This window comes from Coregonus lavaretus (assembly GCF_964263955.1).
Source record: "Coregonus lavaretus genome assembly, chromosome: 8".
NCBI lineage: Eukaryota > Metazoa > Chordata > Actinopteri > Salmoniformes > Salmonidae > Coregonus > Coregonus lavaretus.
This window is the reverse complement of record NC_139995.1, coordinates 7,777,025-7,795,990: the sequence shown is the minus strand read 5'-3', so window position 1 is coordinate 7,795,990 and position 18,966 is coordinate 7,777,025.

Here is an 18,966-nt window from a genome sequence, read left to right as displayed (position 1 = left end):
CCATTAAGATTCTCCTTTGCTGGGATGAAGGACGGGCACCAGAAGAAGAGTGGGGTGAGGGTGTTTGTGGGATGGGGAGCTAAACTGATGAGAAGGCATTTTTATACGCACACATTCATCTTCCATGACGAAGTGATTAGCGACGCGGTGTGTAGTGACGTAGATGTAAATGTGTGTGTGTGTAATGATGCAATGTGCATATGTGTGTAGTAAGAAAGTTTGATGTGGGTGTTGATTGATGTGTCTGTGTGTGTGCGTCTGTGTTTGTATGACTCCCTGTATGTCTGTCAAGGAGGTTGTTTAGTGGGGCTGTGGGTTGGTATCTGAGCAGCTCATTGTCATTCTAATTTCTGCAAGGCCATGTCCCGTTCATAGCGAGGCCACCAGGAAGACAGCTACAGTACACCAGCTCCCTTCAGAGCCTTATTAAACAGCTAACTGATGGATCTGTGTCTTACTGTCTCACTGGTCATGTAACTAATCTCGTCCCCAGGCTCAGTAGCTCAATTGCTACCACATATCGACCGGTGGCGTGTATTCATGGATGCCAGAAATCAGAACCATGGAGGGCCACCTCATATTTAGCTTACGTTGATTGGTCTACATTGTTTTTGGTATCTTTTAGTTGTCACTGTATTAGACTAAGCAGAGGTGATTTGATGATGTTGAAATGTTGATGTTGAAATGGTGCTGGAATAGTGGAGGCAGCTCCTGTTTTCTTTGCGACTTGCGGTAACTCTCCGGGGTTTTAAATCTATAGTTGTTTAGTAGTCCGAAAATGTCAGAAACATTAACTTGCTTGACCATGCTGTAGGTCATGTAACTGTTTTGTTACATGCAATATAATTTGTGGACTTCACTGGACAGAGGTTGCTCTCTGGTTTTGTGATGAAACAAAGGTGTGGTTTAATTTATTATTCTTTTTTGTCTCTGCCTTAGGCGTATATATCACGGTCGCAAGGAATATGAACTAACAGGTTATAGAGCAAACAACGCAATTAGGTTGTAATATGGCTTTTTTTTCTGGCTTGGCTTCTCCAGTGATTTTACCCACACACCGCTACTGATATCGACAGAGAGCCAGCTGAGGACGAGATGACCATGTATCCAACTACGTACCGAATGCCTCCACTAATGTCTGGTACTACAAAGGGGCTGGGGTCAACTCCATTTCAATTCAATCAATTCAGTTTAATTCCGGAAATGACTGAATTTGAATGGAATTGACCCCAACCCTGCTGGCCATGTACCTGATGCCTCCACGTCTGGTAATACACAGTCTATCTTATGCTATAAATTAGACATTTCAAAAAAGTGTAAAAAACTGTCCCTTGAATGTGGGCAGACCTTACAATGATAACAAATATATTCTTAGGTACATTGTGTAAAGGTCCTAACCCTAGGAAAGATGTGTTAACTCACTCAAATGCTGCTTTTTTTAAACTGAAGATATACCCATGTAATTTCAATGTAATGTCCTATAGCTACATGGTTTCAATGTGAATAATTTATTTGTTTACTTTACCGTACTGTACTAGCAGGACAAATCAAATCTGAGCTGTGCAATCACTTCCTGAATTGACATGGAATTGTGGGTGCATAATTGTCCGTTGAGATTGATGATGTCAGAATATTGTTGTCAAGGCAAACACATCTCCATATGACAAATATATGAATCACAGAAGACAAACAGCAAATAAAGATGGTTTTAAAGGACATACTCTAAGGGTTTTGATTTACAGTGATTGTAAGACCACTTGAAGTACGATAAAAAAAAAGACATGGGGGCATTCAACGTGTACAGTGCCTTCAGAAAGTACAGTGAGGGAAAAAAGTATTTGATCCCCTGCTGATTTTGTACGTTTGCCCACTGACAAAAAAATTATCAGTCTATAATTTTAATGGTAGGTTTATTTGAACAGTGATAGACAGAATAACAACAAAAAAATCCAAAAAAAAACATGTCAAAAATGTTATAAATTGATTTGCATTTTAATGAGGGAAATAAGTATTTGAACCCCTCTCAATCAGAAAGATTTCTGGCTCCCAGGTGTCTTTTATACAGGTAACGAGCTGAGATTAGGAGCATACTCTTAAAGGGAGTGCTCCTAATCTCAGTTTGTTGCCTGTATAAAAGACACCTGTCCACAGAAGCAATCAATCAATCAGATTCCAAACTCTCCACCATGGCCAAGACCAAAGAGCTCTCCAAGGATGTCAGGGACAAGATTGTAGACCTACACAAGGCTGGAATGGGCTACAAGACCATCGCCAGCAGCTTGGTGAGAAGGTGACAACAGTTGGTGCGATTAATCCCTCGGCCTGGGGCTCCATGCAAGATCTCACCTCGTGGAGTTGCAATGATCATGAGAATGGTGAGGAATCAGCCCAGAACTACACGGGAGGATCTTGTCAATGATCTCAAGGCAGCTGGGACCATAGTCACCAAGAAAACAATTGGTAACACACTACGCCGTGAAGGACTGAAATCCTGCAGTGCCCGCAAGGTCCACCTGCTCAAGAAAGCACATATACAGGGCCGTCTGAAGTTTGCCAATGAACATCTGAATGATTCAGAGGAGAACTGGGTGAAAGTGTTGTGGTCAGATGAGACCAAAATCGAGCTCTTTGGCTCAACTCGCCGTGTTTGGAGGAGGAGGAATGCTGCCTATGACCCCAAGAACACCATCCCCACCGACAAACATGGAGGTGGAAACATTATGCTTTGGGGGTGTTCACTAACTTTCACACATCGAGATTCAGAGGAGAACTGGGTGAAAGTGTTGTGGTCAGATGAGACCAAAATCGAGCTCTTTGGCTCAACTCGCCGTGTTTGGAGGAGGAGGAATGCTGCCTATGACCCCAAGAACACCATCCCCACCGACAAACATGGAGGTGGAAACATTATGCTTTGGGGGTGTTCACTAACTTTCACACATCGAGATGGCCGGGCGGGGTGGGTGTGGAGCCAGAGACAGCGGGGGTTCAAACTGTAGAACCCAGTTCCTACATTTCAATGTACAAATTGATTTTATCAAACAAAACTAAGCTACATTTTATCTCTGGGACCCTTTTGATGACAAATCAGAGCAAGATTACTGAATGTAAGTACATTATTTACCTTCAGAGGTGAATGTATCAAACCAGTTGCCGTGATAAGTTTGTTGTTGTTTCACTGTAATAGCTACTGTAAATTGGACAGTGCAGTTAGATTAAGCTTTCTGCCCATATAAGACATGTCTACAGTGGCTTGCGAAAGTAATAATAATATGCCATTTAGCAGACACTTTTATCCAAAGCGACTTACAGTCATGCGTGCATTATTATTATTTTTGTGTATGGGTGGTCCCGGGGATCGAACCCACTACCTTAGCGTTACAAGCGCCGTGCTCTACCAGCTGAGCTACAGAGGACCACAGTTTGTTGCCTGTATAAAAGTATTCACCCCCCTTGGCATTTTTCCTATTTTGTTGCCTTACAACCTGGAATTACATTTTATTTTTGGGGGGGGTTGTATCATTTTATGTGACGAGGTGTGAATGAAGGAGTCAGGCGCAGGAGGTAAAATACCGAAGTCCAGAGTATGTTCCGTTTACATAAAAAAACGCCCCAAGCGTCAAATGAAATTATTACAAGGGCAAACATCCACCTTGGCATAAACACAGTAAATAGTAGCTCAACCGAGCTACACGCTCTCACAACAAACAATCACAACAAACAAACAAGTCGTGACATTTGATTTACACAACATGCCTACCACTTTGAAGATGCAAAATATTTTTTATGGTGAAACAAACAAGAAATAAGACAAAAAAACTGAAAATTTGAGCGTGCATAACTATTCACAACCCCCCCCCCCCCCCCACCTGGGATTTCTGCCCATTCTTTAAGGCAAAACTGCTCCAGCTCCTTCAAGTTGGATGGGTTCCGCTGGTATACAGCAATCTTTAAGTCCTCTGTAGCTCAGCTGGTATAGCACGGTGCTTGTAACGCCAGGGTAGTGGGTTCGATCCCCGGGACCACCCATACACAAAAAAATAATTCTCTAGGCCATTCCAAGACATTTAAATGTTTCCCCTTAAACAACTCAAGTGTTGCTTTAGCAGTATGCTTAGGGTCATTGTCCTGCTGGAAGGTGAACATCCGTCCCAGTCTCAAATCTCTGGAAGACTGAAACAGGTTTCCTTCAAGGATTTCCCTGTATTTAGCGCCATCCATCATTCCTTCAATTCTGACCAGTTTCTCAGTCCCTGCCAATGAAAAACATCCCCACAGCATTGATGCTGCCACCACCATGCTTCACTGTGGGGAAGGTGTTCTCGGGTTGATGAGAGGTGTTGGGTTTGCGCCAGACATTGTGTTTTCCTTGATGGCCAAAAAGCTAAATTTTAGTCTCATCTGACCAGAGTACCTTCTTCCATATGTTTGGGGAGACTCCCACATGCCTTTTGGCAAACACCAAACGTGTTTGCTTATTTTTTTCTTTAAGCAATGGCTTTTTTCTGCCCACTCTTCCGTAAAGCCCAGCTCTGTGGAGTGTACTGCTTAAAGTGGTCCTATAGACAGATACTCCAATCTCCGCTGTGGAGCTTTGCAGCTCCTTCAGGGTTATCTTTGGTCTCTTTGTTGCCTCTCTGATTAATGCCCTCCTTGCCTGGTCCGTGAGTTTTGATGGGCGGCCCTCTCTTGGCAGGTTTGTTGTGGTGCCATATTCTTTCCATTTTTTAATAATGGATTTAATGGTGCTCTGTAGGAATCTCAAAGTTTCAGATATATTTTTTTATAACCCAACCCTGATCTGTACTTCTCCACAACTTTGTCCCTGACCTGTTTGGAGAGCTCCTTGGTCTTCATGGTGCCACTTGCTTGGGGGTGCCCCTTGCTTAGTGGTGTTGCAGACTCTGGGGCCTTTCAGAACAGGTGTATATGTACTGAAATCATGTGACAAATCATGTGACACTTAGATTGAACACAGGTGGACTTTATTTAACTAATTATGTGACTTCGGAAGGTAATTGGTTGCACCAGATCTTATTTAGGGGCTTCATAGCAAAGGGGGTGAATACATATGCACGCAACACTTTTACGTTATTTATTTGTTCTAATTTTTTTAAACAAGTTATTTTTTTCATTTCACTTCACCAATTTGGACCATTTTGTGTATGTCCATTAAATGAAATCCAAATAAAAATCCATTTAAATTACAGGTTGTAATGCAACAAATAGGAAACACGCCAAGGGGGATGAATACTTTTGCAAGGCACTGTATGTACTGGACAGTTTGCTGTTACTTACAACAGTCATGCTAATCACATTAGCGCACGTTAGCTCAACCGTCCCGTATATGGGACACCGATCACATAGAGGTTAAATTTAGATTTTGTGTCACTGGCCTATACACAATACCCCATAATGTCAAAGTGGAATTATGTTTGTGGAAATGTAAAAGCTGAAATGTCTTGAGTCAATAAGTATTCAACCCCTTTGTTAAGGCAAGCCTAAATTCAGGAGTAAAAATGTGCTTAACAAGTCACATAATAACTTGCATGGACTAGCTGTGTGTGCAATAATAATGCTTAACATGATTTTTAATGACTACCTCATCTCTTTACCCCACACATACAATTATCTGTAAGGTCCCTCTGTCGAACAGTGAATTTCAAACACAGATTCAACCTGAAAGACCAGGGATTTTTTCCAATACCTCGCAAAGAAGGGCACCTATTGGTAGATGGGTAAAACTAAAAAAGCAGCCATTGAATATCCATTTGAGCATGGTGAAGTTATTAATGACACTTTGGATGGTGTATCAATACACCCAGTCACTACAAAGATACAGGCGTCCGTCCTAACTCAGTTGCCGGAGAGGAAGGAAACCGCTCAGAGATTTCACCATGAGGCCAATGGTGACTTTAAGAAAGTTACAGAATTTAATGGCTGTGATAGGAGAAAACTGAGGATGGATCAACAACATTGTAGTTACTCCACAATACTAACCCAAATGACAGAGTGAAAAGAAGGAAGCTTGTAAAGAATAAAAATATTCCAAACATCCTGTTTGCAATAAGGCACTAAAGTAAAACTGCAAAAAAAATGTGGCAAAGAAATGAACTTTATGTCCTGAATACAAAGTGTTATGTATGGAAAAAATCAAACACAACACATCACTGAGTACCACTTTCATATTTTCAAGCATGTTGGAGGCTGCAGGGGAACAACTTTCACTGGGGACGGGGGGGGACATGACCCCCCAACATTCTCAAATATATTTTTTATCCCCCTCAGTTTTATCAGGACCACGCAGACACCACAGAGCATGCGGACCGGCTGTGTGAAGACAAAGCTTCTGAAAGGCACGGTGCTGCTGTCTGCAGCTGTTGTCTCTGTGTGTGTTGCGCTTTTTCTCCGAGTTGTAAAAGCAAGCAGAGCAGAAACTGGCTACTCTTTATTTGACTAATGTAGCTGGCAAGGTAACTTCTGTTTCACTTAACATAAATAAAGTATTTATTCCAAGTGCTGAGCTAGTGGTGCAACTGACATGTAACGTTAGCTACAGTAATGTTTCATCCCCTCTCGACTGAAGTTCTGTCTGAAGAGAATGAACTAGCTAGCCAGTAGCTACCACAGCCAGTTCAGCTCTAGTATCTAGCTATCTGTCAAGTAGCTATGGAACGTTGTTTGGGTCTTTGCATGTCAAAAAATATACACATAAAATTACACTGTTTGATGTGTCAAATAACACTATTTGACGTGTCAAATAAGCTTGTTGACCAATTAGGACCTGAATATGACTGCACATAATAATTTAACACTTTCATAAATTTTTTACGTAGTTATTACACATTAATTACACTATCACTCATATTTCATATGTCACAGTGATTCACAGTAATAGATTTTGTTACTTGTGATCTTCATTTACATAAAGGTCATTAGGACTCCGCCCAATTCTCTAACTGCTCATTCTCTCAGGTACCGATGAAAGAAGTTCACTCAACTTTCTGTTCTTCTGAGATAAAGTTAGATAACTGTTCTTCTGAGGTAAAATTTGCTAGCTAATTAACAATGGCTGCCCAGTTTCTCGAATATTGCAAATTTACGATCTCCAATTGCACCAGACTGCTGCTCAAGGACAGAAGAGATGGACTTCTACCATCAAGAGCCAGGTAACATTAAGAGGGTGTAACTGCTGCAAAGACAGTAGCTAGATAATATAATGCTACCCAGCTAACAACGTTAGATCTAGATAGATCTGCCTGCCATTGACATTAAACTGAAATCAAGATAGCTAGCTAACGTTAATTGTCCATGATCTAACGTTAGTTATGGAATCTATAAAACGTTAACCAGTTAGCTAGCTAGCTACAGTGATGTCTGTACGAATAACCTTTTTTTTTATAGCTAGTTTCTAGTTAAAACTGCGTCGCCTGTCAATGCTCGATTGTCATCATATGTCAGAGGCTCTGAGAGTTGGCACAGATTAAACAAGTGTACACTTTAGGGGTCGTTAGCTACATACAAATAAAATGTCACTGGACCAATCAGGCCTGCTGTCTATTTTTCAGGCTAGAGACCATGTTGTGGAGCCTTCGGTGGGCAAGCGGCCATTTGATTGATGAAGAGATGGCCAGCAATCTAATTGCTGTTGCAGTGGAGTTAGGCGCACAGCAAGAATCCCAGGACTTACAACAAGGAACTTAACACATGACAAGTAGAAATGATACGAATCTGCAGGCCGGCATGCGTGGCAAAGCCTGAGATTGTATCATTTTACTTGTCCTGTGTTAAGTCTCCTGTGTCAAGTCTGGGATTTTGTGTGCGCCTTTATCTAGCAAGTCTATCAGTCAATTAGTGAAAAAAACATTTGGTTGGCCTATCTCTAATGCTGTTTCTAAATGATGTATGGTGCTCTTAGTCTTTTAATCTAAAAAAGGTTTTAAGAATGTATGTTGTAATTAATGATTTATTGTAATTTTTATTTTAGTCGCCTATCAAGTTCCTCATAGATTGCCGTATGAACATCAGACATATGGCAGATGTTCTCAATTTGTCGCACTCCGTGGTCAAGCTGTGCATGAGGTAAGTTATCGTAATTGAAATAAGCAATTGTAACACAAGAGGGAGATCTCTACATCCTCCCTAGATTTGTATCTTTTTGTGTTCTTTTTGTATTTAGTCATTTTCAGCTCTTCAGGTCCTACTCACTGTTGTCAGATGCTCAACTGGATGAGAGGATCAAAGAGCTGATAGGCCAGAATGAAGAACTTGATATAGAGTCTGTGAGGGCACGCTTAAGAGGAGAGGGTGTTCGAGTCCAGCGGGAGAGGGTCAGACAGAGTCTGATCCATGTCAACCCCCAGGGAGCTGCGAGGAGAGCCATGCAGCAGAGGCTACACTGGAGGCAGTACAGAGTTGCAGGCCCAAATTCTTTGTGGCACATCGATGGCATCGATAAGCTGATCCGGTAAGTGCATAGACTTAGGCCTCCTGACCAATACACATTTTTACAATCTTAACATCGTAAACAACTAATGATTTATCTGGTTATATGGTCATGAAATAATTGTGATCCTATTCCCGGGTATACAGTCCCTTCACACCTCTTGACATTGTGTCACTGACCTACACACAATTCCCCATAATGTCAAAGTGGAATTTTTAACAAATTAATTACAAATAAAAAGCTGAAATGTCTTGAGTCAATAAGAATTCAACCCCTATGTTATGGCAATCCAAAATAAGTTCAGGAGTAAAATGTTGCTTAACAAGTCACTCGACTCCCGAGTGGCGCAGCAGTCTAAGGCACTGCATCTCAGTGCTTGAGGCATCACTACAGACCCCCTGATTCGATTCCAGGCTGTATCACAACAGGCCGTGATTGGGAGTCTCATAGGGCGACGCACAATTGGCCCAGCGTCGTCCGGGTTTGGCCGGTGTAGGCCATTGTAAATAAGAATTTGTTCTTAACTGACTTGCCTAGTTAAATAAAGGTTAAATTAAATAAAATAAATATGTTTTTTAGGTTGAGGATTGATATCCATGGTGCTGTGTATGGCTACAGCAGATTTGTGGTGTTTTTGAAGGCCTCCGACAACGACAGGAGTGCCACAGTCACGGAGTCATTCGAGGCAGCCATCACCAGCTACAGAGTGCCATTTCGGGTGAGATGTGACCGGGGTGGTGAAAACTTCCGTACATGTGCCTTCATGGAGCAGTTCAGAGGTGGTGAGAGGGGAAGTGGCCTCAGGGGAAGGAGCACTCACAACCAGAGGATAGAGCGGCTGTGGGGGGACGTCTGGCATGGAGTCTCCAACACTTACCATGACCTGTTCACCTTCTTGGAGACAGAGCAGATCATCGACATCAACAACGATGTGCACCTGTGGGCACTGCACTTTGGGTTCCTGCCACGGGTGAACAGAGATCTTGCTGTGTTTGCTAGTCAGCGAACCACCATGGGCTGAGGACTGAATGACGGCCGTCACCTCTGCAGTTGTTTGTCTCGGGTTCCCTGGCAATGCAGAGGGCCAATCTGATAGCAGTAAGGGATTTGTTTGCCCCAGCTTCAACCACCATCACCTCTCAAGCCACAACCTCAGCTCCTCCAACCACCACCACCACCTTAGCTCCTCCAACCACCACCACCACCTCAGCTCCTCCAAACACCACCACCTCAGTTCCTCCAACCACCACCACCTCAGCTCCTCCAACTACCAACACCTCAGCTCCTCCAACCACCACCACCACCTCAGCTCCTCCAACCACCACCACCTCAGTTCCTCCAACCACCACCACCTCAGCTCCTCCAACTACCAACACCTCAGCTCCTCCAACCACCACCACCACCTCAGCTCCTCCAACCACCACCACCTCAGCTCCTCCAACCACCACCACCACCTCAGCTCCTCCAACCACCAACACCTCAGCTCCTCCAACCACCAACACCTCAGCTCCTCCAACCACCAACACCTCAGCTCCTCCAACCACCACCACCTCAGCTCCTCCAACCACCACTTGGTGTGGTCCTCTGTAGCTCAGCTGGTAGAGCACGGCGCTTGTAACGCCAAGGTAGTGGGTTCGATCCCCGGGACCACCCATACACAAAAATGTATGCACGCACGACTGTAAGTCGCTTTGGATAAAAGCGTCTGCTAAATGGCTTATTATTATTATTACCACCACCTCAGCTCCTCCAACCACCACCACCTCAGCTCCTCCAACCACCACCACCTCATCTCTTCCAACCACTGGCGCTGCAGCTCTTTATTGGTCGGAAGGGGTGATTGTGTGGAACTGTTGCGGACAATAAATCCAATAGAAGGCCCCAGAGGCAGCCTGGAAGTTGACATTCTACAGAGGGTTATGGCAGCTCTACAATTGCCCTAAGTGCTCCACACTCACCCCGTGACTGGGACACATTAACTCGACCATCCCAGACACTTTAGACCCACTCCAATTTGCATACCGCCCCAACAGATCCATAGATGACGCAATCTCAATTGCTCTCCACACTGCCCTCACCCACCTAGATAAGAGGAATACCTATGTGAGAATGCTGTTCATTGATTATAGCTCAGCGTTCAACACCATTGTCCCCTCCAAGCTCGTCACCAAGCTTAGGACTCTGGGTCTGAACACCTCCCTCTGCAACTGGATCCTGGAATTCCTGACGGGCCGACTCCAGGTGGTGAGGGTAGGCAACATCACCTCTGCCACGCTGACCCTCAACACAGGGGCCCCACAGGGTGTGTGCTTAGTCCCCTCCTGTACTCCCTGTTCACCCACGACTGCGTGTCCACGCACGACTCCAACACAATCATCAAGTTTGCTTACGACACGACGGTGGTAGGCCTGATCCCTGGCGATGATGAGTCAGCCTACAGGGAGGAGGTCAGTGCCTCAACAACAACCTCTCCCTCAACGTCAGTAAGACCAAGAAGCTGATCGTGGACTACACAAATCACTAAAGACTTAAAATGGTCCAAACACACGCGCACAGTCATGAAGAAGGCACAAGTCATGAAGAAGGCATCATGAAGAAGGTGCAACCGGAGGTTGAAAAAGTTTGGCATGGGCCCTCAAATCCTCAAAAAGTTCTACAGCTGTCCCATTGAGAGCATTTTGACTGGCTGCCTCACTGCCTGGTATGGCAATAGCACCGCCCTCAATCACATGGCACTACAGAGGGTGGTGTGGACAGCCAATTACATCACTGGGGCTGAGCTCCCTGCCATCCAGGACTTCTATATCAGGTGGTGTGGTAGGAAGGCCTGGAAGATCGTTAAAGACTCCAACCACCCAAGCCATGGACTATTCTCTCTGCTTCCGCACGGCAAGTGGTACCGGTGCATCAAGTCTAGCACCAACAGGCTCTTGAACAGTTTCTATCCCCAAGCAATATGACTGATAAATAGCTAACAAAATAGCTACACAGACTATCTGAGTTAACCTTGTATCCTCATTGACCTTTTTATTTGTATTTGTATTTTTGTCTCTATGCACACTCACAGGGCCATACACACTCGCACACACACTCACTCCATCATCTGCTCACTCTCACATAACATGCACATACATGTATACTGACTCTACACACACACACACCCACTCACATGCAAGCTGCTGCTACTCTGTTTATCTTATATCCTGATGCCTAGTCACCTTACCCCTATACATATCTACCTCCATCACACCGGTATCCCTGCACATTGTAAATATGGTATTGGAACTGACCCTGTATATAGTATGCTTATTGTGTTCTTCATTTTTCTTCTTATTTCTTGTGTTTTTTTCCCCTAGTATTACATTGTTATTGATTATTGCATTGTGGGGTTTTGAGTTTGCAAGAAAGGCATTTCACTGTACTTGTGCATGTGACATTAAAACTTGAAACTTGAAACTTGATAGGACGCTTTATCTTCAGCGCCACTCATTCCTACTCTCCAACCTGACTTACTACACCCGCCACTCCCCTACTGGGACGAAGGATAGGACACTTTATCTTCAGCGTCACTTGTTCCTTTGAATCAGTTCATTGTTATAATACTGTTTTAAATGTTAACACAAATCATATTTTTTCAGTCCTTGAATCATTTTTATAACACCAATAATAACACAACCAATTAGGATGCCACCATCAGTGAACTCTTCAACAACCAGAGCTTTGGAAACCCCCTCCTCCTTGCACAGAAACTGTACCCGAGGTAACACTCCCCCTCTATCACACACTGTATGATTTGGTCTCTAGAAAGGTACTACAGACATCTTCAACCCTTAACAAATAGTCTCAAGGTGTATGGCCCCTCACAGTGGGTTCAGAGATATCTCTGTTTAGCTACTACTGGGGTTGGCAGTGCGCAGTGTTCCCGACAACGTTGAGGTAACTAGACAACTCGTGCTGTAGCCAAACTGGAGCGGACCTTGACCAGAGTTGAAGCGATGAGAGGAGACCTTCCCAAAAGCTAAGTACTTCTCCATTCAACATATACCCCGCCTCTCCATTTACCTTTGATTTTGAATTACCTTATCACGCTTTGTTGATTTCCCTATTGGGTTGTGGATTCATATACTATTATTCATTATTGTTTTTTTGCTTTGCAATTACTGTATTCATGCTTTTGGAAACCCCTTCCACCCTCCACCCTATTTGACACACTGTATGATTTGTTCTCTAGAAAGGTACAACAGACATCTTCAACTCTAAACGGACAGGGACCAGAGTTTAGACAGAGGTGTACAAAAGTTAAGTACTTCTCCATTCCATTACGATTTAGTTTGATCATATTTGGAGGTACTTTTAAGATATACAGCCTATGGTTGAGGTCTATTGTATTTTATGGCGCTTTATCACAACAGCGCCATCTGCTGACAGAATATTTGTCTTCCACTCAGTACAACGAGCCCCAGGAGAGGCCTACTCCAAGCACTCGATTGGAGTCCTCAGAGCGTGCCTGCTGTGAGAGGACAACAAAACATTCTGAATGGACATTAAAACAGAACATTACCTTTTGGAATAACCAATCGGGACTTTTAGAAATTGTTAAAATAAATAATTGTGTGGAACGCCCTACTGTCTGCTCCTCAAGTTAAAAAAAAATCAAGATAGGGATTCTACTGGGGTTTTACTGGACCGGTGGTTCGGCCCCTGTTACATTTTCATTTATATAATTGTGATTAACAACAGCCTATTACAGTTAGCAACATAACATTGTTGACACATTGTGACAGCTCAAATGATGTGGTTGAAGCTAGACTAGTGCAGGGCTCTCCAACACTTCCTGGAGAGTTGCTGTCCTGTAGGTTTTCGCTCCAACCCTAATCTAGCGCACCTGATTCTAATAATTAGCTGGTTAATAAGTCAATCAGGTTAGTTACAACTGAGTTTGGATCGAAAACCTACAGGAGTAGGGTTGGAGAGACTTGGACTAGTGGATCTAGTTCTTAGAGATCAATGCATTTGGAATTTGAAAAAGTCACTACAAAGGTGCAGTTCCCATAAGTGGAGCTGTCACTTAATGCAATGGAATGGAAGCCTTATCATTTCATATAGTTCTAATTAAATTATAATGGTTTAAGTTAATTTGATGGCCTACATTTAATATTTTAAATTAGATTGAGATCTGGGCTTTGACTAGGCCATTCCAAGACATTTAAATGTTTCCCCGTAAACCACTCGAGTGTTGCTATAGCAGTATGCTTAGGGTCATTGTCCTGCTGGAAGGTGAACCTCCGTCCCAGTCTCAAATCTGTGGAAGACTGAAACAGGTTTCCCTCAAGAATTTCCCTGTATTTATCGCCATCCATCATTCCTTCAAATCTGACCAGTTTCCCTGTCCCTGCCGATAAAAAAACATGCTTCACTGTGGGGATAGTGTTCTCGGGGTGATGAGAGGTGTTGGGTTTGCGCCAGACATAGCGTTTTCCTTGATGGCTAAAAAGCTCAATTTTAGTCTCATCTGACCAGAGTACCTTCTTCCATATATTTGGGGAGTCTCCCACATGCATTTTGGCAAACACCAAATGTGTTTGCTTATTTTTTTCTTAATGCAATGGCTTTTTTCTGCCCACTCTTCCGTAAAGCCCAGCTCTGTGGAGTGTAAGGCTTAAAGTGGTCCTATGGACAGACACTCCAATCTCCGCTGAGGAGCTTTGCAGCTCCTTCAGGGTTATCTTTGGTGTCTTTGTTGCCTCTCTGATTAATGCCCTCCTTGCCTGGTCTATGAGTTTTGGTGGGCGGCCCTCTCTTGGCAGGATTGTTGTGGTGCCATATTCTTTCCAGTTTTTAATAATGGATTTAATGGTGCTCCGTAGGAATCTCAAAGTTTCTGATATATTTTTTTATAACCCAACCCTGATCTGTACTTTTCCACAATTTTGTCCCTGACCTGTTTGGAGAGCTCCTTGGTCTTCATGGTGCCGCTTGCTTGGTGGTGCCCCTTGCTTAGTGGTGTTGCAGACTCTGGGGCCTTTCAGAACAGGTGTATATATACTGAGATCATGTGACAGATCATGTGACACTTAGATTGCACACAGGTGGACTTTATTTAACTAATTATGTGACTTCTGAAGGTAATTGGTTGCACCAGATCTTATTTAGGGGCTTCATAGCAACGTGGGTGAATACATATGCACAAACCACTTTTCTGTTATTTATTTTGTAGAATTTTTTGAAACAAGTAATTTTTTTAATTCCACTTCACCAATTTGGACTATTTTGTTCATGTCCATTACATGAAATCCAAATAAAAATCCATTTAAATTACAGGTTGTAATGCAACAAAATAGGAAAAACGCCAAGGGGGATGAATACTTTTGCAAGGCACTGTAGAAGTAGCACTAGTCTACTAGGCCTATACAGTGCATTCGGAAAGTATTCAGACCCCTTGACTCTGAAACCTCTTCTTCTATTTCACTGTCACTGTCCAGAATTTGTGATAAAGCTTCATTGACTGAAAATCTTTTGGAGCTCATTTTTGAGTGTCTGTGTCAGAGATCTGCTGCTCTCGCACTGAGAAGGAGAAGTTTGGGAAAGCTCCTTTTCACCCAAACATAATTATAAAATTGCAACCAGAACCAGTCAAAACAAAATACATCAGACACTTGTTTATTTTGGACCTGTGCAAATATCTATACACATGAAAGCCTCCGGGTCAAAATGACCCACAACATCATGTTTGTATACAAAATCTACACAGACATTCCACAACACATCAGTGTGTCCACAATTTGCAGTTAGTTTCATGACCCTAAATGAGGAAAAGTCATTTAATTTCATGGAGAAAAAGAGAGGTTAATTAGTATTTTAGACAACTCAAAAGTGGAAATGGGTCAAATTGACCCGCAACATAATAGGAGCGTTAAATAAATGTGCAAACATTTCTAAAAACATGTTTTCACTTTGTCATTATGGGGTATTGTGTGTAGAAATATTTTTACATCCATTTTGATTAACTTGGTGTGAACTGTGGTGATCTCTAACCTCTGACCCATGCCACTAAACAACCAAATCACCTCTGGTTTAGGACAGGAACTGTTCAAGCTGTTTTTTTGGCTTCGGCCAAAGTATGTGAAAATATGTGTCAAAATATTTACAGTTGCCAAGGTGATAGATATTCTTGGCTTTTTGTTGTGTCTACAAAAAATAAAAAATAATCACAGTAGTTGCTACAAACACCCTGGACTCAGGGTACAATCTGATATGTCTTCTGACATGTAGGTACATTTTGTGAAGATGTGTGTTTCTGTGAGGATGCATGCTTCTCTCACTGTTGCCACAAAACATGACAAAAATAAAATTACAACAGAAGACACCAAACAGTGTGATGCCTGGTCACTGATACACATCCTAATATAAAATATGTTGCTGAGTATGGTAAATCCTTATCGTCATCAAATGGTGTGTATGACATCATTAGGAGGGAGTACTTTCTAGTGAAAAAGAAGTAAGATGCTGCTCTCTAGTGGTCAGAAGTTAGAACTACACCACCACGTTCTCTCTCGATGAAAAGCAACCAGATCATGTTTAGTTCATGTGATAATGTGGGAGGCAACCAGTCTGCCTAGAGAGACTAGATCACGTTTGGTAGACTAGTACCAACCAGGTAGACTGTCAAGCCATCCGGCCTACATCTGGCAAAAAACTAAGCTGTAAAGGAATGTTGTTTGACATCAGTTGTTTGAACTCACTGATTGAAATGTCTTTCATGGAATTGAACAAGCCATCTGAGTCATCATACAGACTGAACCAAATTAGAAATACTGGTAATAATTAACACACCAAAACACTGAGACACAGTCCCGCTGTTTCACAATGCATCTCCATATTTTATTAAAACCATAAAGACAAAATTACCCACAACTAGGCACAAATATACAATTGAAAACACAAAGTTATACACATTAAAACCTTTGGTAGCACTTTATAATAACTCCACGTAATAAAGCATTTATAATGGATTAGTAAATAGTTTATTCATAATTTATGAATCATTAAGCTACTCCCTTCATAAGATGTTTAATATACTGTAGGTCCTTATAAACCATTTACTTATCATTAGTTAAGTATTTTTGCATTGCCTCATCTAAAGTGTGGGCTATTTATACTTTATAAATACTTGTTTTGAGTGACCAGTGTAATTTCTTATTAATAGCTAGTTAATGTGAGCCTAAAAAGGCTACATCTAGGTTACATATTGAACTTCAATCTTCTCAGGCCAGTGGCACAACATATTAATTGATGGTTAAATCAGAATCGCCGTCATAAGCATTGAGTAGCACTAGTCTGAGAGCTAGTTTCATCATAGTGCTTGATGTTTTTTTGGTTACTACATGATTCCATGTGTGTTATTTCATAGTTTTGATGTCTTCACTATTATTCTACAATGTAAATAATTGTACAAATAAAGAAAAACCCTTGAATGAGTAGGTGTGTCCAAACTTTTGACTGGAAGTGTAAGTATTCACACCCCTTTGCTATGACACTCCAAATTGAGCTCAGGTGCATCCAATTTCCTTTGATCATCCTTGAGATGATGCAACAACTTGATTGGAGTCCACCTGTGGCCAATTCAATTGTTTGGACATGATTTAGAAAGAAACACACTTGTCTATATAATGTCCCACAGTTGACAGTGCATGTCAGAGCAGAAACTATACCATGAAGTCTAAGGAACTGTCTGCAGATCTCCGAGATAGAATTGTGATGAGGCATATATCTGGGGAAGAGTATAAAACTATTTTTAGAGTGTTGAAAGTTTACAAGAGCACAGTGGCCTCCATCATTGGGGAATTGAAAAGAACTCCATCTGACCAAACTGAGCAACCGGGCAAGAAGGACCTTGGTCAGGGAGGTGACCAAGAACCCAATGACCACTCTGACAGAACTACAGAGTTCCTTGGCTGAGATGGGAGAACCTGCCAGACGGACAACAGTCTCTGCAGCACTTCCCCAATCAGGGCTTTATGGGAGAGTGGCCAGATGGAAGCCACTCCTGAGAAAAACGCATATGACAGCACGCCTGGTGTTATGCTCTAAGTGAAAGACTGAGAGCATAAGGCAAAATATGTTGTGTTCTGATGAGACAAATACAGTCTTTCAACAAGTCCAGGCGATAACAGGCTACACTGATAACTCGAGCTTGGTTCCCAAGTTTCTAAACCATATTTGGTATATAGTGTAGCCATAATATTTGAATTGAGGAAGTGTGATCATAATCATTAGGATATTTTAGCGATCCGCAGTAGAATACGTCCTAAATGCTCCCCAGTCTTCAGATGTGAGCTAAACAGAGCACTTGCACTTGGTATGCGTTTTTAGGCTATGAATGAGAGTGAACTTGTCATTTCCAAACGTTTAGCTCAGTTGTATGCTGCTTTCGGATCTATTAACAGCAAGGGTTGCATTAAATAGGCACAATATTTTTTTAGGATGTATTTGGTGTATAAATAAAAGCATTCACTGTGAAAGTTGATACATGTAGGCCCTTCATATATAGGCTATGCACAGTATTTGGTCCAATTTATCAAATCAGTTATTGTTTTCTTGCTCAAACCGCGAGCAACACCTGTAAAACTCAGACATTTCTCTCAAAACACCAGTGGCGACCCGTCATTCAGGGCAGGTGGGGCAACACCTGTTTAGCTTAAAATATAAAATGAATATTTACAATTATATATATTTTTTGCCTGTTTTGGATGTTATTTTGGCATTAATACGTGTCACATATCAGTTTGCAAACAATGTAAAAAAAATTAAATCTTTAAGTTAATAGAGCCACATACAAACATGGTCTCTTTTCTGCTTTCTTGAGTAAGGCAGCTCCAAAATCCAGGTGTTTCAGCCTCTCAGTGCTTTCTGTGGTGGTGGGGCAGCCAGCGGAAAATACAGAGTGTAGGGGACGGTAATGTTCTATAGTTACGCCGTGATTGGCTCAGTGTTCTGTCACTCATGGGGACACTATGTCACCGCAAAATCTACAAGGAGAGTTCCAAAATTAAAGCCTCTTCGGCGCTGCCATAGATTTACATTAGAAGTGCACATCCAAGAAGGCTCAAGCTGATTGGCCACAGATAAAATGACGTCAAATCATGTTATATCTACTGTAGCTTTGATTGGACTGATCATGTCAACATCATACAGTACTTTCAAAATCTTAGCTAGCAAGCTAGACAAGCAGTCATCATCATGAATCAAGTCGACAATCTACTGGCAAATCCTTTTCAATCCTTGTCATATGAAGAGAAATTATTGATAAAACGTATCGGTTTCACACAAGTTGGAAATTGAAAATTCAACAATGAGTGGTTTGGAATGAATCAGTGGCTAACTGCAAGCATTGCAAAGCAATCACTAGCCTGCTATTCAGTGGAGAGGGTGTGTGGTCTGGGTTTAAGGGTCTCTTTCCAAGCTTAAAAGGAAAAACATTCAACATTGGCTATGCTATCAGTCCAGCATGACTTCTGCTGCTT